We start from the raw sequence: 25,861 nt of genomic DNA, 5'->3' as shown, positions 1-25,861 counted from the left end.
AGCCACTGCCGTGCCCTCGTCTAGGAGGCCGCTCTTCTATCTTACATTAACATCATGCTAATTTATCACATTAACATCACTAGCCCCGGCCACTTCTTTATGGCCCTTGAGCTACATCCATTTCAAACCTTTTAAAACAGTCTGCCTCAGCAGCAGACCATCGCTTTCCCACCTGATGATGGACGCTTGTGTTGCGCCCGAAACGTCGTGATTTATTTTATTTTATACCTACGTGACTTTACCGAAAGAACCAAGAGTATGGATTCCTGCAGTCACGAAAGCTTCAAATCAAGATTGAAAATTTAAATCTTCAAACCATTGGCCAATGTCAGCATATTCAGTGTGTCACCTTCAACACAAGTTCAAATATCAGCCAGTTAAGTTTCGTAAAATACACACAAAATGGATTTCTGCATCGTCAACCAATATTTTTGTTGTGATATAACTCTGAGATGAGAAAAACGCAGTGGATGCCCTTGTGCCTACACACTCACGTGCACAAGCGGGGGTTGACTCAGCACCTCATCCCATTATCTCTCCAGGGTTGATACAATTTGGGGAAGTCAAAAGTGGTTGACCAATAGTAAGACTTGCCCCCCCACTAAAGGAATGTGGAATTACCATCGCTGTCAACAGTAGATGACTAACGCTGCAATGCTTATTTTAGCAGGAAATCACTCTGGATTTTTATTTCAGCTTTAAGTGCATTTTGAGTCACAATACTGAAATTTTGATGTGATTGTGTTAATTAACTGCAAGCATAAGGAAATAAATAAGCTCGCAACATTAAACTAATTCTTCACTCTCAGCCATACCTCTGCCCTCCTCATTATTTATGGCTCTTAATCATCTGCCAATCATGCTCGTTTCAAGTGCTTTATTAATTTTAACTCTATTCAAAGTTAATGTTACATCCTTGAATTGAAAATCACAGATCGTACTGCTCACATAATTATCGTTTTTGTTTAAAGTATTAAAATGATGATGAACACTTCCATTTCGGCTGGAGTGTGGGTAACTTTAATTGCTTATGAGGTATAAAACAAGTTGAACTGCAAATTAAAAAATCAATGACCCGATGAAACTAACTTTGTTTCATGGACGATGAATGAGCCGAAAACAGGGTTCAATGTCACCACAAAACAGCGTAAATAAACTTTGACACCTCAGCCGGGAACTGGGAATTATTACTGTATTCATTGCCGTTCTCTGCAAGCCTAAAGATTATAGCAGGAAGGTTATGAAAAAGGCATCTTCCAGCTCAGAACTAATCCTCCAGATGCAGCTTCAGGCGACTAGCAAATACCGCGTTCCTCGACGAACAGCAAATAGTTTCAATTAATTTCAGAATAATACAAATAAATATATTTTCCAGGGGTTATTGTGCACTGTGGGACATAAGCGAGATTAGCTCAGCAGTCAAAAAAATCATAACATGAATAAAATATTTATATAAATAATGAGGCAGTTTGCGCAAATGTTTTTGGAAAAGCTTAACTTTTTTTTTGCTTTATCCAACCAGTTTGAGACACGTTGCTACACGTCAAAGCTTGCAATTCTTCAGCAAAATGAAATGTTAAAACGAAAACAGCATATAATGGTATTTAGCTGCTCTTATTACTGGGTAATGGTTTTGCATGCGCACATTATGAGAAAGAAAAACTTTATTGAGAATGATCTTTGTCTTTTTTTCATGCAAGACAGAAAAAAGTGTGTGTACGCGTGTACGTGCATGCATGTATGAATGTGTGAAGTTGCATCAGCCAGCCTGCTTGTTCTCCTGTGGTATTTTTTGTATGAATGGCATGGTAACTCGACTGAGAGGGATTTTGAAGTTCCAAGCTTTCTTTGAAGTGGAATCGCTTTTAATTTTATCAACATGTCAGAAAAAAAAGCAATATACAGTGAGGGAAAAAAGTATTTGATCCCCTGCTGATTTTGCACGTTTGCCCACTGACAAAGACATGATCAATCTATAATTTTTATGGTAGGTTTATTTGAACAGTGAGAGACAGAATAACAACAAAAAAATCCAGAAAAACGCATGTCAAAAATGTTATAAATTGATTTGCATTTCAATGAGGGAAATAAGTATTTGACCCCCTCTCAATCGGAAAGATTTCTGGCTCCGAGGTGTCTTTTATACAGGTAACGAGCTGAGATTAGGAGCACACACTTAAAGGGAGTGCTCCTAATCTTAGCTTGTTACCTGTATAAAAGACACCTGTCCACAGAAGCAATCAATCAGATTCCAAACTCTCCACCATGGCCAAGACCAAAGAGCTCTCCAAGGATTGTAGACCTACACAAGGCTGGAATGGGCTACAAGACCATTGCCAAGCAGCTTGGTGAGAAGGTGATAACAGTTGGTGCGATTATTCGCAAATGGAAGAAACACAAAAGAACTGTCAATCTCCCTCGGCCTGGGGCTCCATGCAAGATCTCACCTCGTGGAGCTGCAATGATCATGAGAATGGTGAGGAATCAGCCCAGAACTACACGGGATGATCTTGTCAATGATCTCAAGGCAGCTGGGACCATAGTCACCAATAAAACAATTGGTAACACACTATGCCGTGAAGGACTGAAATCCTGCAGCGCCCGCAAGGTCCCCCTGCTCAAGAAAGCACATATACATGCCCGTCTGAAGTTTGCCAATGAACATCTGAATGATTCAGAGGACAACTGGGTGAAAGTGTTGTGGTCAGATGAGACCTAAATGGAGCTCTTTGGCATCAACTCAACTCGCCGTGTTTGGAGGAGGAGGAATGCTGCCTATGACCCCAAGAACACCATCCCCACCGTCAAACATGGAGGTGGAAACATGCTTTGGGGGTGATTTTCTGCTATGGGGACAGGACAACGTCACCGCATCAAAGGGATGATGGACGGGGCCATGTACCGTCAAATCTTGGGTGAGAACTTCCTTCCCTCAGCCAGGGCATTGAAAATGGGTCGTGGATGGGTATTCCAGCATGACAATGACCCAAAACACATGGCCAAAGCAACAAAGGAGTGGCTCAAGAAGAAGCACATTAAGGTCCTGGAGTGGCCTAGCCAGTCTCCAGACCTTAATCCCATAGAAAATCTGTGGAGGGAGCTGAAGGTTCGAGTTGCCAAACGTCAGCCTCGAAACCTTAATGACTTGGAGAAGATCTGCAAATAGGAGTGGACAAATCCCTCCTGAGATGTGTGCAAACCTGGTGGCCAACTACAAGAAACCTCTGACCTCTGTGATTGCCAACAAGGGTTTTGCCAACAAGTACTAAGTCATGTTTTGCAGAGGGGTCAAATACTTATTTCCCTCATTAAAATGCAAATCATTTTATAACATTTTGACATGCGTTTTTCTGGATTTTTTTGTTGTTATTCTGACTCTCACTGTTCAAATAAGGCTACCATTAAAATTATAGACTGATCATTTTTTGTCAGTGGGCAAACGTACAAAATCAGCAGGGGATCAAATACTTTTTTCCCTCACTCTTAATATTTTTTTTTGGTTCAGGTGGAAAACAAATGTGATCAGTACTGAAACAATTTAGAGATGTTTCTCTTCCCAAAAACTTTGATAGTGAAGCATTAAATGGTTAAATTTTTAGAATAACAGCAGATGCAATTTTCATGAAATTGGACGCAGCCATTTGTGTGTGAATTGGTGAGAAATGAGATGGACGTGCACCCCCTTGGCTAAATTGTTACATCTCTGCCATTAGGCCACTTTCTTGGAAATTATGCACGCCAAGATGCTTGTGTTTATCATCAAAAAACATATATATATGAATATAGCAATTTACTTCGGAGAATGTTTGGGTAATTCCATTTCCTATGCATGGTAATCTTCCTTGTTACAGAACGTAAAAGTGTCACGGGGTTCTGAAAAACAAAATCTTGCCCAAAGCAGCCTTGTCAGCAAGGTCAAGTTGACATACAGGATGCAACGTATAACCAGGTCATCTGTCTGTAACACAGGCCTAACCTCATCATCATCATTAGACCTCCTTTGCCAGTACCAAAATGTAATAATAGGGTTTTTCCCCTTTTTCTGGCAACAAAACTGAAATGCATATATTATCATAGTATGTTTTTTGTTTGCATTTTGACTGCAGGTATTGTGGTTAATGCAGACATGAATCCTTGTAAAAAGGTTTCAGTTTTGTTGCCAGAAAAAAGGGGAAAACCCCTATTATTACATTTTGGTACTGGCAAAGGAGGTCTAATGAAATATATGCATTGTCCTTGAAACTGATTGGTCCACACCAGAGACGGCTTTCTTTTTGAGACGAGGCTCAGAGTGTGTTTTTTGTTTGCATTTTGACCACAAGTATTGTGGTTAATGCACACATGACTCCTTGTAAAAAGGTTTCAGTTTTGTTGCCAGAAAAAAGGGGAAAAACCCTATTATTACATTTTTGGTACTGGCAAAGGAGGTCTAATGATGTAGATGCTCACCCCGAGCCCTCATTACTTTGATAGTGCATTGTCTTTGAGCTGTACGCCTTTTGGTGTCACCTGGTCGAGCACGAATTGGATCGAGGCTCAAAAGAAAGCCGTCCCTTGGTGTGGACCAATCAGTTTCAAGGACAATGCATATATTATCATAGTATGTTTTTTGTTTGCATTTTGACTGCAAGTATTGTGGTTAATGCAGACATGAATCCTTGTAAAAAGGTTTCAGTTTTGTTGCCAGAAAAAAGGGGAAAAACCCTATTATTACAGGCCTAACCCTTGCTCTAAATTCCAGCAGTTAATTTTACGCTCAACACTTGTTAGATTGTCTCAAATGCAATTATTGGTGTGTGATTGTTCGTATAAATAAAACATTACAAATTTTAATTACAAATTAAAACATTAACAAACCTTTAGCATGAATATTGAGCAGAATATATCAATATAAAACAACCCGAATAAAACTGCAGGGATCGTATTCACGGCATTAATAATGCATGGCCTTGTATGATAGACCTGTGAAATTATTTATTGAATGCATTTTTTAAAATATAGAATTAGTGGGAACAAATATTTTTTTAATTAATGTAATTTGTCTAACTTGTCGAAAACAATGGATAGCCAAAGCGTTTTGAGGACAGCATTTAAATTCTGCATAATAAAGGTTTTTGGATTAGATCGTTTAAGACACAATGTGTCTTAACCTTCCACCACCCGACACAGCCTGTAAGGGTTGTCACGTAAACAACACGCAAATTAGTTACTACTTTAGCCCACCGGTGTGTTAGAGAGTAAATTCACAACATTTACAATTTGAGTAGATGTTGTGGATCTACTCTCCAACACACACCGCTGGGCTGAAGTAGTAAATAATTGGCACGTTGTTTACGTGACACACCCTATTGGCTGTGTCGGGTGGTGGATGGTTATGACACATTTATACCTCCGCGATCTAACCCAAAAACCTTTATTATAAATAATTTTGGTCGCGAAGGCCTTCGTATTTAAATTACGCATTTAAATTATGCACATATTCGCGTGTATTACTTTGGTCTTCAATTATGTTGTGAGGTTTGTCTGTGACGTTTCATCAGTACAGTGTGTGACACGTGCAAAATGTTGGTAATGTATAATAAACATTACAGCATAGGTGGACACTTTTCAATCTAAAAAAACTCTGTCACTACCATTCACAGAAGTGCAGCGCAGCACTAAGTACAACTCACAATTGACTCATTACAGCCGATATAAAGGAACAACACGCAGCCATGAGCCAGAGGTGAGCAGAAGAATATTTCGCATCGTAGACAATTGTCACATCGGCGGTTCTACTCGCCACGTTTGCCTGGGCTGGACAAAACACGCGTGCTGCGGCATCAGCATGCGTGCGTGTCTCGTGTCCCGAGATAGTCAATGGGTGGCTTTGTAACGTAATGAAAATGCGCAATTTTCGGCATTGCATGGGTTGGGGGGCGGGCGGAAAACGAGCCTCTCGGCCCCCGCTGTTGCTTTGACCGCCACGTTACAGGAGGGCTGCACACACGCCGGCGATGATTCCGGAGGTAGATGGCAACCGCTAAATTGAAATTCGCGACCTGGGGTAACAAGCTTGTGAATGTTTAATGAACGCGTTGCGCGATTACTTTTGTCGGGCGGCTGACGGACAGAAGATTCTCATCGCGGCTCGCAACAATGCTGGCGAGTGAATGCTTAATGAGCACGTGACTGACCCCACGAGCCCCGTGCCTTCACTGGTGCACAATGATGTTTGCGCTCGCACGTCGTTGCGTGTTTGAATGAATTGCCACGTTTTAGTTGCATGCGTGATGTGCGTCTGAATTAATTATTTGTGAAGTGGCGGCTTCATCGTTAATGCTGGTATATGTTCACGATATGACGGCTGGTATTTAAATGTTGAGTAGATACTAGCACGAGAACACGCCGTTGTATTTTGCACATTTATTTTGAAATCTTTCAAATAAACAAATGTATTAATACAAAGACAGATTTACGATATATTAATCTGAATTAATGTTCATCCATAGATTGTCAAATGATATACCCAGAGCAGTCACGAATAAATCTGGTTATTTTGTGGCACCGTATAGTATTTTTTAAAATCTCTTTGCTATATAAATACTCTTTAGAAGATTTTTGGTTGAGCAAGCTACAAACAAATGTTAGTAACTGAACTACTGCCAAGAACGCAAACGAATGATGATCAACATCGCCTGTGGCTTTGCTGAGAACCGTATTTATAAACCTTGCATTATTGGAAAACGTTGAATTTGTATATGGCATCTCAATTAATGTTTACTGTTTAACCATTGCGGATGTTTGTGTTGTGCTGATGGCTCAGCTGTTCTGGGATACACGGAGTCAGTGACACGCATTTGTTATACACGGACGGAAAGTGTGCCATTACACTGATAATTACATGAGCAGCAGGGAGCAACTAAATTCGTCATTTTTATTCTGGCTGTGATGTTCATTCTAGTTGTGAGGAAATGCTCTAGGGTCAAGGACATGTTCGCTTTAGCTGGGAGCCTGCAACTCCACCAGCGCTAAGAAGTGTTCACTTTAGGTTGAAGAAATTAGTGACGACTTTTTTTTGCTAAACAGCCACTATGATTTGTTTTATTTAAGTCGACGATGACTGTGTTGACAAAAAATCAAGCACAGTGATGACTATGATTGCCCAACCAAAGACCAAAGCGTGACTAACGATGACAAGACAAACTTAGCTAGAATCGTCTGAATGAAGATGGCAGACTTAGACAATAATGTTATTGGAGACTGCGGTGCACTTATGGCGACCAAAAATGGTAGTTGGCTTTACAATATATGTACAGGATGTAAAAAGATATACAGTTACTCTACTGAGTTCACTGATTTAGCTAAGAATGTGACTTTATAAATGAAAGCCCACAAGCTAAGGATGGACTAAAACTCCACAGGCGATTGTCGACTAGACTCAGACTCTACAATATTTTTTTCTTAAAAACTTATTTTACATTGAGGGAGTTGAGCCAGTTAATTGTGTCAGGAGTAGTGGAGTGTATCACTGTGGCGATACCTCCTTCGTATTTATGAATTGCGCAATGAGCCGTGATATGTGTAGTGTATATAATTACTCACACTGACACGGAGTAATAGGTCACCTGCTTACACTGTATTAATCCTGCTCTCGCACCAGTTGTAGGCACACCTATGACTGCCTCTCACTGTCATCACACATGCCGCTTCAACCTCCTGCCTGCTCTCACTTAACCCGCACCTACCCTTTCCTATCCAGCCGCTGCCCCCAGCTCTTCCCCACGCTGCCTCGTACCCACTCATCCGTTTTGTCCCAGGCGGGGGGTTCAGCCAACACCCATCCTGGCGGTGGCGTGAGGGGCGAGGTCCCGTTGACGGGCCAAGCGGCAGCGGCGAGACGTCTTCTCTCTTGGTCCCCAAACAACTCCGCGCTACTCACGCACGCTCCTCTTTATGTACCCCTCTTCCTTCCGAGTCCTCACGTGCCCCCTCTGAAGCTGTCGTCTCCACGGCGCCTCTCGCACTAATCCCTAATCGTCGCCCCCATCTCCCGTCTCTCCGGCGCCAACCTCGTGCGCCAACGCGCACACCTGCTCGTCCCCAATTGCACCCCCTCGACCACGCTCACTGCGTACATCCCTACTCTATATATGTGCCATGGTCTGTTCTGGGTTACCACAGTCTCACACTGACCCTAGAGCTATACATTTTCCATTTGTGCATCAAGTATCTGCATCTGCCACGGCCTGTGTGGACGCACCTCCAATGAAAACTGACGACTAACTGAACGCTGGTGCTGTCTACAAACCCGAGCCCTTGCTTCCATGACCACTTTGTATTCACCAAATGGTTTCGGCTGTAGCTTATGTGGATGGCACCTTATTTATTAATACTCGTATCCATCAAGGCCTATTTACAGGGAAAATAACATGCCAGTCTTCCACGGATGATTATCTCAGCCTTTAAAGTTCTGTGAATAATAAAACATAGCAATGCTCATAGCCACATTCAACACTTATGTGAAAGTCATATGGCGGTTTTCTTGTTTACGTTATTTCGCTCTATAGTTTGTTATAACATTACGTAACATTACAACACATTTGGCAAAAAAAACTAACCCTCCGATATGAATTTTATTCTATACAGCAAATACTATGGGGGAGTGGGTGCCACTACTGTGGGCTTGTGTACTGTGCTATGGGTCATGAATTCGACTCTTGGCCACAGGTGATATCTGAAATGGCCCTGCCACCCACCCCCCCGCTCCGTGACCCATATCCTCCCGGCCCGCCCCCTCCCTTTCCCATGCTGCACTCACCAGCGTGCATAGTCAAATATCCTCCATGACTGACTCAGCATGGGGAGGCCTTCATCAAATAGTGGATTGTTAAATCATGGCAAATAATCTCAGTAACCTTGTGTACTTACAAGGTTCACCATAAGGACCCTCTGCTGTCCATGTTGTTTTAACAGTGAAACATAACGAGACAAAAGGAATCACTATTGGAGCAGATGTTACAAAAGACAGTCAATGCAATCTCCAAGGGCATACTTTTTTTTAATAACACATCTTTGGTTATAGTAAAACCTCGGTAAGAGTAAATGAAAAACACGCCAAAATTATGCCAAAGACACTCTTTCCTCGAACTAAAAGTAATGAAAGCGGCTGATTAAAAGCTTTTTGCTATGCATTTTCGTGAAAAACAGTATAAGATGAAATAAATACTGTGCTCTCCTGTTGGATAATGGATTTGAGTTGTACATTCAGGTTGTTTTTTCTCCCAAACTCAATTCAACTATATGTATTCAATTTTACGACAAACTTTAAAGTGAATACATACAGAAGTAAATGCCAGAGAGCGTACACAAACAGTTTTCAAATGTTCTGCCTTAAACGCTCACTATCAATGCCATTTCCACAGTCGATGAGTCAAAGTGATTTCTTGCTCGAATGAGCATTGAGGTGGAGCGCAAGCGGTGGAAATTCCGTATTTCTATGGTGAGGACGGGTCATCCCAAAGGACGGCCCATTGTTTCCATCGCCGTAGCATAACACATTTATACTCCTTGATGCTGTCATTGATTTTTTTGGTGCTCGTTTAGGGAACTAATTCGCTCATTTTGAAAGCAACGCCTTGGCTCGGTCTACCTGCTCCGTCACGGCAGTCAATTTGTTTCAGCAATTACTCATTGTCTTGTGCACAACGCCCACACTGCTTACGCATCCCTGGCTGCCGGGTTGCGTGCTCGCGATGGCTGTAATAAGTCAGCTGCTAAAAAAGTGCAAACATCTGCAAGATGCTGCTCTATGTTACATTCCCCAAGAAACACAAAACAATCTCAGTGAAGGAAAAAATTCAAAGTTGTGGCTGGGCCCTTTTTTTAAAGCAGCATGCTCTTCATGAGCACGGTGCATCTATTTTCAGGGCTTTGATGGATTTAGATGCAAATGTTAATATTTTACAGCACATTTGCTAGCGAAGCATTTGTGCCTAATCACGCCACAACACGATCCATATTATGACAGGATGTTAACATGATTAAAAGTACATATACAACAGAAAGCCAATACATCCACATTGATATAATGGGGGACTGCAATTTTTTGTTGTCGAACGGATGCGGTGTGCCGCGGATTACAGGAGGAATTAGATGACTAATCTGTGAAAAATGTGCAGCTCACAGGGGAAGCATGGCACTTGACCAGTGGCTAAATTAATACACGATACATTTGCAGATTAGAAGGTTACACATTTTTCGTACACCAAATGGTGCAAATCTGCCATAGCGATCTATGTTAAACAATGTTTAGCATTTTTTTCCCTTGATATCCAGTATTTAAACAGACACTACATTTCATAAAATCCTATCAGCAGTCTTTCCTTAATTCTGTGGCATAGATTGCTCCATCTATGCTATGGGTATTCTGCATATTGTTGTGAGGTTTCACATCCTAAATATTGGGGATGCATCGTCCAGGTCTAATTTGGCCCAATCACGGGTTTAGGTCGGTCCTGTAATCCAACTCTAAGCCCATGAAATTTGATGATCCATGCTTCTGTGGATCCGTTCTGAATTCATCGTTTGATAAAATCTTGACCAATTGGGGCTGAATACTCTTATATAAGCGCACAACTTTATCTGTGATGAACGCTGCACTTTCCATCGTTTTCATGTAGGGGGCGCTGCAAACTACGCGCCCCCTGCATGAACGACGGAGGCGCAGGGACAGACGTTCGATTACGTTGGAATCGATCTGCAGACGGCGGTTTTCTCGCACAGCCAGCTCCGTGTCGCCTTATCTCGATCCCGCAATCCCAAACAGGTGAAAGTCCGCATCGAACCGAACCCCCAGCAAGGCCATCTACTTAACGACGAGAGAAAATTCACACAAAATGTCGTTTTCAATTAAGTCTTCCAGATGTAAAATGATATAAGCTTTTAATGAAGTAATAAAAGTATCTAATTCAAAACATAATACAATTCAAAGATGTTTCATTTTAAAACTTCAAAACGGAGCATCGGGCGCTTGCGTGAATGCGTCGTTTGTGTGCAATTTTTTTTGTAACTTTCCTGGCCGAAGGCTGTAAATTGTTGTAAGGGGCGCCACAGGCACCCCCGAACAACCCCTAGTTTATATATTGTGCTATAATACCGAATGGAATACTTTAGAGTTAAAAATAACATTAGAAAAGTGTGCTAGTATACTTTTCTTAGCAGGAGAGAAAAGTCCCACTGAGTATCTCCATTACTTTCCCAGAGGATTCTTCACTGGGATGTTTGACCAATCCCTTTAAAAATATTGTTTTTGCTTATTTTGGGAGGAAGCTAGAATATCCAGAGTTAACCCACCCTGCAAATAAAAAGGTCCAAACTGATTCACGATTCCACCTATGCTCAGCGGGTTTGGGACTTTCACAAACTTTTATATGACCCACCAACCCTCACCTGCAAAGCATTAGATCACATGTGTGCATTAGAGTTCCACAATTCAGTGTAGTAATGGATTATTGAATTTATTGTAATTATAGCAGCATCTTTGACTCATATAAAATAGAAAAACGTGAATAAAATTATGACTCAGGCAGCAGCTATACATTTTAATTTTATACTATCGATTCTAAATCCTGAGTTAAGCATTTATTTTTTAAATGAACCATGATTCCTACAACATTTAATAAAAATCTTCACGATCAGATTCTTGAAAAGGCTCTTATTTATCCGATTAGTACACGATTCAGTGTTTAATTTTGTTGTATATATTATCTGTACTGTATTGTGTTGTTTTTGACCATCATATTTGGTCTGAAGTTTCTAGCTGTCTAAGTAATCTCAAATCTCCCTTTTGTATAAGTAATACTGTAGTTGATTAGGGAGATATGGTTGATTGTTTTACATTTAGTTCCAACATTGGTCGGTCCGATTTGCCAAACTGATTCAAAATTTAGCCGAAAAAAATCGAGTCCATCAAATCTGAACCAAACCAAAGGTACTCCTCGACTAAACATATTTTATTTTCACTCCTTAAATGTATTAATCAGAGGGTGAATTCAAATTTTCCTGACCAGCAAAGTGCCCTGATATCCTGAATTGGAATCCTAGTCCACGTTTATTTGTATTTCACTGACATGAATATGACCCACTTGTATTGTAAGTGTGTACAAGCAGGAGTTTTAAACGAATACACTTTGGTGTGCAAGTGAACACGAGCGAGTATGTATAGTCAGGTCAATATAGAAAAGAGGGTTGCTGCTTGTATTTTATAGGGTCAGGTTAAGGCAGTTTGAAAAGAAGGCATTTTGCAACTGCAAGCGTACACACTCATAAACGGATATTATTTGGTTCTTTATGGTAAAGTCATACTGAAAGAACCAAAGAATATGAATTCCTGCAGTCAAAAAGTTTTAAGTCAAAATTTTATCATTAACTGAATTTTAAATATGTTCAAGACATTTTTTCTTAAATTTCTGAAAAAAAGATGATGCATGTAACATTTAAAGAGCAAGGCGACCACAGCATAAGTCAATATTCCTGGTGTTTGAAATGAGAATGCAGATCAAGTACAGCTGCATGTTAAGTACAAATGCAGTCGATAAAGCACTCGGCATCAAACATAGCAATTACTCCTTTTGACACTGCTAAACTTTGAATTTTGTGCCAAATGTAACGAGGTAAAGGTGCACCCCTGGAATTTCTTTCACCAATGTTGGGGGGAAGATCTTCACAAGAGGCAGTTTTAGAGATTCCCTCTATCGGGGATATTTTGGAAGTATCCAAACTCTATCCCATGACACGTGGTCTGTTGCTGATCGACTTACTGTGGTGTGCCCGTTTATTTTGGTGGTGGGACAGAGGCAAGGGAGGGGGCATTTTAAGAAACCTCCCCCCTCAACTATCACGCTGAAAAAAAATATTGTTGTGGTTTTCACACCTGATGACGACTGCTTGTGTTGCAGTCGAAACGTCGTGAGAATTTTATTGTTTTATATTTTTATTATTTTATTGTTTCCCTTCTACGTGACTTTACCGAAAGAACCAAGAATATCTGAACCAGTGACTTATAGATTACAAGTCCAGTTTGACAATCAGTACATCATGGCAGCATCCCAGGTATTGTGTATGCAATTGTCATTACTTGCGTTCATTTATAAGACGACTCTTAAGTTGGCATGAAAATGGCTCAATGTTATTCAAGAACCCCTGATTGAATTGGTTTATTAATATAAAGCATACCATTTTTAAAATCTAACCTCTTGAGCATATATACACTGTGACTCTACTATGATTACGAGCATAAATGGTAAGAGCGACGATCTATACAAATTGATATTTATATAACATGAAGTGACTGACGTGACTTCATTGGGTACACGAAACACAGGCAAACTAAATTATTTATTGTGGGATTACATTTCCACGAGTTTTGAAACCCTGAACACATTTTTGTAAAAAAACAAAACTTACAAGTAAATTCGGCGACATGGACACGATAGGAGACAAACATTTCACCTTGCACCGTTATTGAAGTAAAACATTCTTGCAATAAGTAATGTTCTGTTACATCATAACGGCAGTGTGTGCTCCATTACAAGTTGCACAACGGTTGCAAAATACATACAGGGCATAACACAGGCAGCGTCTGTATGCCCAGTCGCGAATTCAAACTTACATAAAACAAGTTGGAAGTCCCTACCCGGTAAACATCGAACGGTTGGGCCAACGTTGGAATTTGGTTGGGGCCGTTGGACCAACGTTGGCCATGTTTACTGAGTTTGTGAAAGGCGATTCATTGTGGGCGATTTGTCAGTTTGGATCTAGGATTACTGTAATGTCGTTTGCGACAGGGGGATCAAGTGGCTTCTACGGGCAATAGGGATTCATCTATTCCCGAGCCGTATTTCTTCAATGTGTTTCCGGGCGGTACCTGCGTGTTGTTAGTTTTTGAATTTGGTTTCTGAATAAGCTCCCAGGGCGCGGAGCGAAACGTCAGACACCATGCCAAACAGCATGCGGTAGAAGCCGACCGCGAAATCCCACAAAGTAGTATTCCCATACCACTTTTCCAGTGTCTGGGCTGCATTGTGAGCACTTAACTGATTAGGATTAAGTTGTTACCATTTAGCCAACCAGCAAACGGACTTATTCACAGCTTCATAGTAGAGGGTGCAGAAAATTAGTTAATTGATTTCTCTCCACATTACAATACAATAACATAACAGTTTAATTTATATACCGCTTAAAGATGGTGTACAGAAACAGCGGGCATTTTTATCTTATACACAGAAGCAGTCGGTCAAAGGCGGTAGAAGCAAGGAAAGTACTGTTATTGAGCCTGGGCTTGAACAGGGGCAGGGAATCAACAGCACGGATGGTAGGAGGAATGGAGTTCCATACTATGGCAGAAGATAATGGAAACATCTTACTTTAGTTTTCGATTTAAAGCTTTCGTGACTGCAATGATTCATCTTCTTTGGTTCTTTCGGTAAAGTCACGTAGAATGAGAATAAAATAATAAATTGATAAAATAAAATAACACAATAATATTCTCACGACGTTTCGGCCACAACACAAGTGGCCTTCATCAGGTGAAGGGACGAGACTGTCTGGTAGGACAGCGCTGGAGTGAAAGAGCCACGTTCAGGTCTGAACGTGGCTCTTTCACTCCAGCGCTGAACGTGGCTCTTTCACTCCAGCGCTGTCCTACCAGACAGTCTCGTCCCTTCACCTGATGAAGGCCGCTTGTGTTGTGGCCGAAACGTCGTGAGAATATTATTGTGTTATTTTATCAATTTATTATTTTATTCTCATTCTACGTGACTTTACCGAAAGAACCAAAGAAGATCTTACTTTAGTATGCACTTTCCTAGAGGTATCTATACACTGATATTTTAGTTTCTGTTATTCGTTCTTATGGGTGTGTGTGTGTGTTCAATATAATAAAACAAATCTACTCCGAGCTTAAATGCAATGCGCGTCTTGTCTGCAAAGCACACATTAGGGGCCCAGGGAGCTCAATGAAGCACTTTGGTGCCACCTTAATCCATCAGGCCTCATCCCTCATTTGTGGGGCTGCCAGGGAATGGTGGAGCAAGCTGCCCTGCACGGGAGAGAAGTGCTAATCATCACCAGCTACGCTCGATCCACCACTACTTAAAGTGTGTGTAAAGGTAAAGATGGTCCATATCTTTAACAAAATATAATTTGCATGTAACATCCACATTGGACATTGTGCTGAAGCCCTCTCATGGCTAGCAGACATTAGCATTTAGCTTCTGAACATATTTCCCAAGGCAAGAATAGAATAGAATTGTGCTTGAAAACTGTAGATTATGTTAATCAATTCAACAGACAGAATGCCCAACATCCGTACCCGTGGCCTTGTGTGCTTTTCTTGGTTGCTTGCATTTTATGTAGTTGGAGAATATGGAGCCAACTTACTCGGTGAGATTATTTCTGTAGAACTTTTTTTTTCCACAAATAATGAAAAGAGAATAGTTTTTTTGAAATCCCAATTTTCATTGACCCATTTATAAAGTTTTCTGTCATAATGTCTTCAGAACAGAGTGAGCCAGACTCACTTAAACATTTGCCCATTGTGCCTTTAGAACTTCACAGCATGACATTCCTCTCAAGTTTTATGTCAATAAATGGAAAATTCAGTTCCCAATGTATGGTTTACAAATTAAGCAAGTGGTTCATCAATGCATAATGTAAACCTACGTGGCAACAATGACGTATATAAAATGCGCGGTAATTTTATTTATATCAATATAATGCTGCAACTGTGAAGAGTATCCTTGAGGTCTATACATTTAGAATAAATTATCTGAAAGTAAACATTAAAAACGTAAACTCTCACCGAATATAATGGGGGTGCAGAATGAGAGTGGTAAACATTAATGATTTACAGTCACTTGTATATACAGCATTTGACAACAGTAAGTCCATACAACAAATGTGTTTTACATTGCGTGTAAGTTAAAGACATCCTATTCTCTGGTAAGAACGTGGGCTTGGGTAGGACGCGTCGCTAGAAGGAGACATGACTGGCGGTCGAGACAAACGACTGAGCAGCAGCCAAAGGAAGGAACACTGCCCAAGAACACAACCATCGCGGAGACGGACCGATACAATCAGCTCGTGTGCGGGCATAATATGGATTGTTGCATCACGGGACCATGAGGGATGGCGATAGATTTGGAAAGCCCTCATCCAGCAGCGTATAGATCATTGCTGCTTTTGGTTTTATGATGTTGACATATGCAGCACCTTGCTTATTTCACATGCACACATTTTCTCATTGAAATTACAGTAGTTATTCCTGGACAAGCATGCGGTGAGCGATCTTAGGTGTAGAAATCTCTACTAGTGGCAATGAAATTGGAGTCTGAGCATTCTTGTGAGCCTTTGCAAGTACATCAGCTAAGTCGTAGCAAAGGGGTTGAGTGACAATATTGACTTTCTGTCAGTTTGTCAACCTCTGACGTTCGCATGGCTACAGGTGCCTCCTGCACAGCTAGATCATGAGCACGTACGCAACACCAAAATCCCTGCACATGCTGTTTCCTTTGAAGGACACATAGCCTCAGTTTCACCTATATAAAACATTGTTTTTTTTTCCCACTGTGTACCTTTAGTTTCAATATAAGGTCATATGTTAACCATGACCGGGCACAACCTCAAATGCTAAGCAATCCGAGTATACAATTCAGTTGGCTCTCAATATTTAAAGACCTGGCTGTCAGAAATGTGGCAGACAGTGACCAAGTGCACATTTATTTGCATTTAATTTTCAACACCCACCAGGCAAACTTTTACTTTGCAATACTCTGCGTTGCTGTTCCTTGTCCTACAGTATGAGGTATTACAATTTTAATCCAGGTATGTGTTTTATTGTTGTTAAAACGAACTGTACGTTAACTAAAACATATCAATTTGGACACAAATGACAATATTCTTGGTTCTTTCGGTAAAATCACGTAGAAGGTGCTAACGTTAAAAATAACCGCCACTTTTTTTAAATTTTCTTGTTGGTTTTCACACCTGATGATGATTGCTTGTGTTGCAGTCGAAACGTCGTGAGAATTGTATTGTTTTATATTTTTATTATTTTATTGTTTCCCTTCTACGTGACTTTACCGAAAGAACCAAGAATATGAATCCCTGCAGTCACGAAAGCTTTAAAACAAATGACAATGTGTATACATACTTTATTCGACATTAACTAGAGTGACATGTATTTAATTAATGCATTCAGAAAATATATAATGCAAAACAATAATTCGCGTCATTGTGGAGAACGTAATTTTAAAAAATTAAATCAGCAGGCAGTACGTTTCCTACCCTCATAGGCCTCCAATATATCCCATCGGCCACAGAGCCTTATAAAAAGTGTATTTTATTTTTGTACATGAAGAGACAGGTATGGGGAGAAGGGATATTGTCTGCTTAGTTATTTTATTCATAAAATATGCACATTTACCTAAGTAAAACGGGGTCATACATTTATGAAATTTAAGGTTGTATAATTAGAAAATAAAATATAATTAATTACCATTATCAACCACGATTCATTCATTGTTGCGTGAAGGCCTCCTCAAGCCTTCGCCATCCCTTGTGGTCTCGCGGTGTGACAGTCCATCTACATCAGTGGCTCACCAAATTTGGCTCCCCGCACCACCGGGTGGTCTGCAAGGGTCCTCCGGGTGGTCCGCAGGGCTGTAATGTAAATGCAGGTTGATGAGCCCCCCTACCCCCCCCCCCCCCCCCAAGAAAAACCTTATAGTTGCGTTTAAAAAAAATAAAATGTGTCCATGTTCCGGTAATGTGAATAATTTTGTATGACGACTGGTATTTAGAGAGATAAGCGCGTGCTTTTGCCACCAGAAATGGGGGGGGGGGGTCCACGGAAATGTTTGCATCGGCTAAGTGGTCCATGGGTCAAATAAGTTTGAGAAACGCTGCCCTTGCTCCTGCAAGCGATCTGCTTTCATCGCTACACTGCTGCAGTGGGCATTCTCATCTCACACATGTTCTCTCCTCTGGATGTCATTGCTGTTAGTCCTGACCACCGGCCATCACCCATTCTACTTATTTTTTTAAGAATTCCGTAACAGTCAATATTGCGTTTCTAACGTGCACATGTGCTCTGATCCGTGTTTTCATTGTAATTGGAACCATGCGCCTATCCGCTCTTCTTCGTGCACTTTTCATCTTTTGTTCCATTCTCTCCGTCAATATGCCATCGCGCAATCAGGGAGTGCACAACTCGTCACCCTGTCAAAATTAAATAACCTTTGAGACATGATGCACACTGGCTCACATTCAATATACAAACATCTTGTAAAGACACAAACACACACTATAACAAGGCGACATTTACGTATGCTCATTGTTTAACCTCTCAAAATTATATAACTCGGTGATTTTGCATGTGGACTTCTGTGCCAAAAATTAGCATGGCAACTTCAAACAAATTTCAGTACAGCTGTAAAATGATAATGTCCAAGTCAGTTGACCCCAAATAGCGTGTTTAAAATAAAGTTAAATCTATTGAAATGCGTCAGGTCACAAAATAAACTTTCCATTTGGGAAATACTTTGACTTCTCTGTTATGTTCCAGCTTTTTCCAAAGCTAAACAGAAGTGCATCCCACCTTGATATGATGTATATGTACATAACGTGAAGCCAGTTAATCCAGAATTCAATGTAAGGGGCACACGCACTTCGTCAACATATTCTTAGTTTGTGGGTTCAAACAAATCCAGCAGCACTAAAAAAAAGTCACACTATAAAACCATACTCGTATATATGCTGTACATTAAAACACGTGTTGCCAACATTACGTTGGCTGTGATCCCTTAACGACGCAGTTTTTTGGGGGGGGGTTTGTAATTGACTGCTGCAAAGGGTTAGCTGTGCTTGATGCATAACGTTCTTATTTACAGCAAAAGCGTCGGTTTGATATAGAAATAAATTAGTTGCCGTGAACAACACTGGAGCCGCGGTTCACGGCGAGCAGATGCATGCCTACTCGCTGCGGTAACGGCTCGGCTGGAACATTACAGAAAAGGGTTTTCTTGCGAGACACGAAATGGACTCCATTGTGTGCCTCTTGAGGCTTCCGACGATGGGAATTTTTTTCGACTGAAACACCACCTCTGCTGGGACGGCTGTGTACCGCCACTCGTCACACTGCTTCTGCTGCGTTCAGAGAGCAACAACTAGATTCTTGTATACAACTTTTTTTTGTATTTTTTAAGGTCCGCGCAAAAGTAATCAACAATTTTCACTCCTATTCGACATTGTGTACCCATGTTGTTGGTCGCCAATTGCATGACTTGATTGGGGATTTATTTGAAGTTGTCCGTCAACACATGCACAGCTCATTTTGTCAATCCACTGCTGGATGAGGGCATCCTCACACTGTGCAAGCCAAAACGGATATTTAACCAATATGGGCCATCCACACGCTGAATTATGTTATCTTATGTTCTATTTATAGAGTGCCTTAGTTCAAGGTGCTGAACATAGTTTTAAAAGCAGTAGCAAAAAAAGAGCAATATAGATAGCAGAGGCGTGTGAGGGCCGAGGAGTGAGTGACCGCAACAGAGGGCACATAGGGGTCACGAAAGGTCATGAGAGGGATGAGACGGAGTGGACGGGCGGTGGGCGGGAAGAGGAAGGGAATGGGCAATAGAGAAGAGGTGAGGCTTTGAGAGGGGTATGAAAGGAGGTTAAGGAGGGGGGGGGGCTGCTTAATGTACAGGGGAAGTTTATTCCAGTGGAGGAGTGCAAGGAGGGAGATGGATCAAAATGGGATTTGACACAGGCAGAAGGAGGGACAGAGAGGTCCAGAGAAGATTGGGAATGAAGAGGACGAGAGGGGGCATGGAGGGAGATAAGATAGGCAAGATAAGGTGGGACAAGGGCATGGAGAGCTCTATAGACTAGCGTCAGGTAGCGGTGTAGTAAACCGGAAGCCAGTGTAGCTGAAGGAGGAGAGGCGAAGTGTGAGGCTTAAATGGTTGATTGAAAATAACCCATACGGAAGCATTTGAAATCTGTTGGAGGGGAGTGAGAGCATAGGCAGAGAGACCAAGAAGATTTTTTTTTTCTGAAATCACCAAGTAAATTATGTGTGGCACACGTGCACTTTATTAAGTTAATCACATTTGAAAACTTTCACTCAATTTGTATGCTGAACCGCTCCACAATGCCAGTTTGCATAGAAACCCTGGTTATTTATAAAAATTCAGATCACAAATGTGTAATCAAAAGTGGGTTTACATTCATACATGTTTTCTCCTTATTGAGCCGTGCAAATGCTCGTAAAAATTTCAACACTAATTGTTCATAATAGCCATTGTGTTTGCACAAACTTTCCTTCTTATTCAGTGCTGCCTGTGGATATGTGCACACAGACTGGCCTTTCAAAAGTCTTGACGACAGCGTCTTGGAGGGCCAATGAGAGCTCAGCAAATAATCACATGTTTCCAAAGTAACCGATAGCATAAAAAAATCTTACGCATTCCTGCCAAAAATCCATACAGTTGGTGAGTACAGTAAGCGAAGGATGGAAAATCACAACGGGTTTTTTTTTGTTCCTTGTGGAATAGCGGTTCAGAAAATGGCTGTTTTGTGACGAGAAACGGTCATCTTGGAACACACTTCATCTCCATCCATTTGATGGCTGGGTGTTTAACAAATCTGCATGGGGCACAAGTACGACGTAGTTAGTAAAACGCACGATGCTGTAAACATGAATAGTCCACTTGTTTATGTATATACATTTTTTTTTAGAAAACTGAATGTAGTGACTTTATTTTTGCCAAGTTCGTTATTTGTGGATATTCTAAATCTCCGTTCATGAAATTTGACAGAACTCTTTAACAAGAGTAAATTCATGGCAGTCACCATATTTAAATCTCAGCAAATGTCTTAATAAGCACAAGGGCTATTTATATATATAATCTTCCAAACACCATTATAATTAGATTCAAATAAATTGATAGCATGCAAGAATTATGCCAATTAAGTCGGTTCAAATTATTCTAAAGAGTACAAACTACAGCTGTTAGATTTAACCTAATTTACTATAGATACATTGTAATATTTTAATTCACAGTGGCGCTGAACACATTACACATTACATGCCTCGCGACCTGCGATCAATTCCCGTCAATGGCCAATTTCAGTGACTTGTGATTTCCTGGCTTTGCACCTTCAGCAATCAAAAAAGCAAGTGACGTGTGCTAGTTATGTGGTTATGTCATGACTGAGCAGCTGATATTCTACCGATTCTAGAGAATTAGAACAATCTGGTTTGATGGTGCATCAACCCCCCTAGCGCTTCGATTGTTAGCATTGCAATGGACACAACACTTTGAAAATATTGCTGGAAAATGCCGGTACGGTCACAAAATGTTGATATGTTCAGCAAAATAAATACATTTGCTTCAAACATAAATTAGGTTGTAGGGCCACATTTATGATTTAATTTTGTAAATGTGGGTGGGTTAGGATGTTTGCCAGACTGCTAGTACGTAATGGCCTGGATTTGTGAAATGTGAATGACATCATTGATCTTGAAAAATGCATTTTAGAAAAGATGGTCTATTTATGTAATGCTCCATAAAAAATACCAGACTACTGAAGCAAATGTACCTGGCTCAGTGGCACTCACACCAGATACCACTCCAGTTCCATCCCTTCACTTAACGCTAAAAAAAAATTATTCTGAAGAAAGGCGCAATTGCAAAATACATCTTGTAGATTGTTGACAATTCATGGTGAGCTATCATTGTAGAAAAAAATTATGAAATTTAACTCTGCAGATGGTGTGAAATATCATTGTCATCCGCTATGATTTTTCCACTGCTGGATGAAGGTTTCACCCACGCCGTCGCCAACCATGATGGCCTAGTGGTGCGACAATCCATCGACCTCCTGCACACGAGCTGATCTCGTTGCTCAATCTCCACAGTGCATTTGCTCCCTCCTTACTTTCATGAAATATTTGAAGCATAAATAAATATTGTCCTGTATTTATTTACGCTCTTGGTATTTCTGAGTATATCACTCATTACCATTATTTGTTGACGGTGACTGGTAAGTTTGTATATGTGTAATACTGTGAAATCCAACCAGCCTAAATCCACAACAGAAATAAACAGAAACGTAATTAATAAACACATTTCAAAATACTCTTGGGCACAATATTGTTTTCTTACATTAAAAAAATGCCTTTCGCCTGCCCACATGTTTTTAATTACAGTCTGTAAATTCAGTGGGAGATGCAGATACACATGGCTAGCAAATACCTTTATCATCGCTACCAGCTGTTTTCATTGCTCATAATGAACGTGGATTCCCACATTCATACAATCCGGTGCATAATGGTAACTATAATTGTTACGTGATATACATTTTCCAAGATATAAGATATCAATTTTCACGATGTGACGATTAACACGATATCACATTTCCATAGCTTCGTAATTCTATTTCACATTTGTATTGTACCATATTGTGTAATGCAAAAGTACATTGCTGTAAATCCCATAAAACAGAGATTGCTTAAGTTTTGTTCATACAACTGAAGCTTGGCATGTCTTCTAAACATTTATAACGCTTATAAAGCACATGCTGTTATTTACACAACAAATAATGAATTGAACTATGGAAATAATGATGTCATCGCCATGCTATTAATTAGTTCAGAAAACATCTAACAAAGCATTACAGGGATTTAATGGGTAATAGCAATTTATTTAACACTTGAATTGTTGAGTTTCTTCATTTATAAATCTTTTGTCAGGGAATAAAATATAGTATTTCAGCCAAAAATTAAATGAGCAACCACAAACATAACATGATGATATTTCATATTCTTAGTTTTTTCGGAAAAGTCACGTTGAAGGGAAACAACAAAATAATAAAATATATATAAAACAAAAAATAAATTTATGCAAACCAACACACCTGAAGACGACCGTTTGAGTTATGGTCGAAACGTCGTGAGAATGTTTTTTTGCTTTATATATTTTATTATTTTGTTGTTTCCCTTCAACGTGACTTTACCGAAAAAACTAAGAATATGAATTACTGCAGTCACGAAAGCTTTAAATCAAAATTTAAATATGATATTTTGTAAGACGAATGATACGATCATCTTGGAATTAATATTGTGTGATATTTCTTAGTATCGCCATGTCGCGACCACCCTACTGACCAAGCAGGCAGAGTTCGAGGACCATGCAGAGATCATCACGTGGGAGACGTGCAGAGCGAGATGGTAATCTGTATTCGTGTTACCCGCAGTATTGCCTGTGATCAAAACTCCCAGAATGCGTCCGACCGCGTCAGATCTTGGAAGCTCAGCTGGTTTGAGCCTGGATAGCGTTTGGGTGGGTTACCAACATGCATAAGAGAGGTTGTTATAAACCGCAGGGCTACGTGGTGGACAAGATCGGGAAGTGTGGTCATTGTATTATGCTTCTATGATCCTGCGTCCACGCTCCCCACCTTGAACAACCCACACAGATGAGTGTGGTGAAGTACGGTCAGATAACCTTCACAACGTGCATAGATGTGGTGATGCCCTCATCCAGCAATGGATTAATATGGGGCTGTATGTGTACATGCTCATCCGTGGGTGTGTTTTCTCACGGTGCATGCCGAATGATTAGGATTTGGAGTAATGTCTCAAAGAGGTTCCTTTTGAAAAGTGACCTTGCAGCTCAGCCAAGCATTTCTGAATGCATAAACCAACTGTTGTTGTGACACTTAAGATATAACTTTATATGTAATGAGTGCGACCTCATAATGTGTCCGTTCGGCAACCAGAAGCCAATGCAGCTCAGCGAGCACTGGACGGACATGGGTCGGATCTTGCAGTAACCTTCAATGCCACTCTATCACCAGTTGTGTCCATTAGCAGTCATATTTTCTACCAGTGAGTTCTGCCTATGGTTATTTAAATATCGAAGAGACTGAAATTTAAGGCTCAAGATCCCGAATGAAGGCCGCTGAGATACTGTGGATGAAACCCATCGAAGGGCCACGTAAATAAACCCCTGTTTGTGGCTTCATCTCAGTTAATGGAATTTTCATCATTCCTCATCGAGATTTTAACCGTGATACACACAATGTAAAAGGTAAAGGTGCAACCCTGTAATTACTTGTTCACACCACTGCTGGTGGAAGGTTATCCCGGAGAGCCCCTCTAGAGAATAGTTTGGCCTAAGCTGCCATGATGGCAGTATAGTACTTTCACTTTACCACACGTGACTTTCCAATCAACTAACTTTGGTGCGTAGCCATTTGTGCTGCTGGGTGGATAAAGGTGGGAGTGGGGGGGGGGATTTAAGGAATGTACTCATTTTTATTTAAAGCTTTCGTGACTGCAGGGATTCATATCCTTGGTTCTTTCGGTAAAGTCACGCAGAAGGGAAAATTCGTTTTTTATTGTTTCCTTTCTACGTGACTTTACCGAAAGAACCAAGAAAATGTACCCATTGTTTAAAATGCCACGCGGGAAGATCGAACCAACGACCTCGGGAAGACGAGTGTGCTAAGCGCTATGCTGCAGCAGCGTCCCACGTAATGTTTTACTTTGAAAAAATAAAAACCTTATTGTTTCACGAGTGGAGGTAGGTTGGTGAACATTCATGTTGGCAGTTTATGTACTGAGAATGTTCTTTATGTTTAGAAAGTCAACATCAAGCTCTATGAAAAGAGCCAACATAGCGTAAGAAAGGCCATGGAATACCAAAGTGGGAATCTACTGCCTTGGCAAGCTTCATTTGTTTTATATACGACGCTATGCAGGGCACATAGAGTATACTCTTGCATTTTTAAGGGCTGGTTTAGGCTGGGTATCTCTAATTCTCAAGGAAATAAGAATGTAAATTCTACTTTACATAGTTTTTGTCTATAAATAACACAATGCTTTTTCTTCTACCCAAAGGTGAAAACATTATGCAGAGCTAAGAAAAATGAAAATGACAACTTTAATTTTATATAAACTCAACCATTGCCACCAAATGAACCATACAATTCTATGCCTTTCACAGAATACAAATAAACCACCACATGCATCATGTGCTGTTTTGTATCAGTAATGGATATTCTTAATGGAAATCTTTCAAATACTGATTCAGGTTCGCAAGAGTTATCCAGCGCATATTTTTCAAGAAAATTCTTATTTGCCTTCACGCTGGATAAAGAACTGGAAAATATTTAACTTCTCTCTGATGCCTTTTAAAAAAAATTCAGCTTTATTTCAAACTTAAACTCCTGTTTTCCCCAAAAGGACCACCCTTTCTGCAACATTAATGCCAGATTTCCAGCATTTTCATTTCATAGTTTGTCTTGCATGAAAAATATATGTCACCCTCTTGCTGAAGGTGTATATACAGTATAGTAATACTGGCGATACAACACAAGACATTGTATAATGTTAATGTTTTATTTCTGATAAGTCTGTTATGATTTAGCATGCGTTCATTTGTATTATGCTGTTAAATTTGATATACCATTTTTTCTTCATACAAAGTCTAACACATGCTCCCCAGGTACAAATACAGATTATTGGCAAGTGATATGTCAACCAGTCCTGTCCCCGCCTCTTTTACCAACCCACATGGTGAAGTATGGTCAAAGAACCCCATGACTCACACAGTGTATGGAGCCAATCATCCAGCAAAGTGCTGCAATTTAGTCAATTTTTTTTTTTTTAAAAAATATCCTGTTTTCCAAAGCACCAACAAAATACTGCACATGTATCCTTTCATGGAAATTGACCGTGTGAAATACACAAAGCAGAGAGGGTGCCAACATACACATGCTTGCCATCCCATCCTTTGTGCACTTTGAT

The 25,861-nt window shown here is 40.4% G+C and overlaps 1 protein-coding gene across 1 annotated transcript in view; it reads left to right on the top strand.

Annotated features, from left to right (window-relative positions):
• Positions 1 to 25,861, top strand: part of LOC116953926 (uncharacterized) — an 88,863-nt gene that overhangs the window by 43,858 nt on the left and 19,144 nt on the right. The window lies entirely within an intron of this gene.

The sequence above is a fragment of the Petromyzon marinus genome, chromosome 3, assembly GCF_048934315.1.
Source record: "Petromyzon marinus isolate PM22_M1 ecotype Great Lakes invasive population chromosome 3, UKy_Petmar_22M1.pri1.0, whole genome shotgun sequence".
Taxonomy (NCBI): domain Eukaryota; kingdom Metazoa; phylum Chordata; class Hyperoartia; order Petromyzontiformes; family Petromyzontidae; genus Petromyzon; species Petromyzon marinus.
This window is presented reverse-complemented; position numbering and strand designations above follow the sequence as displayed.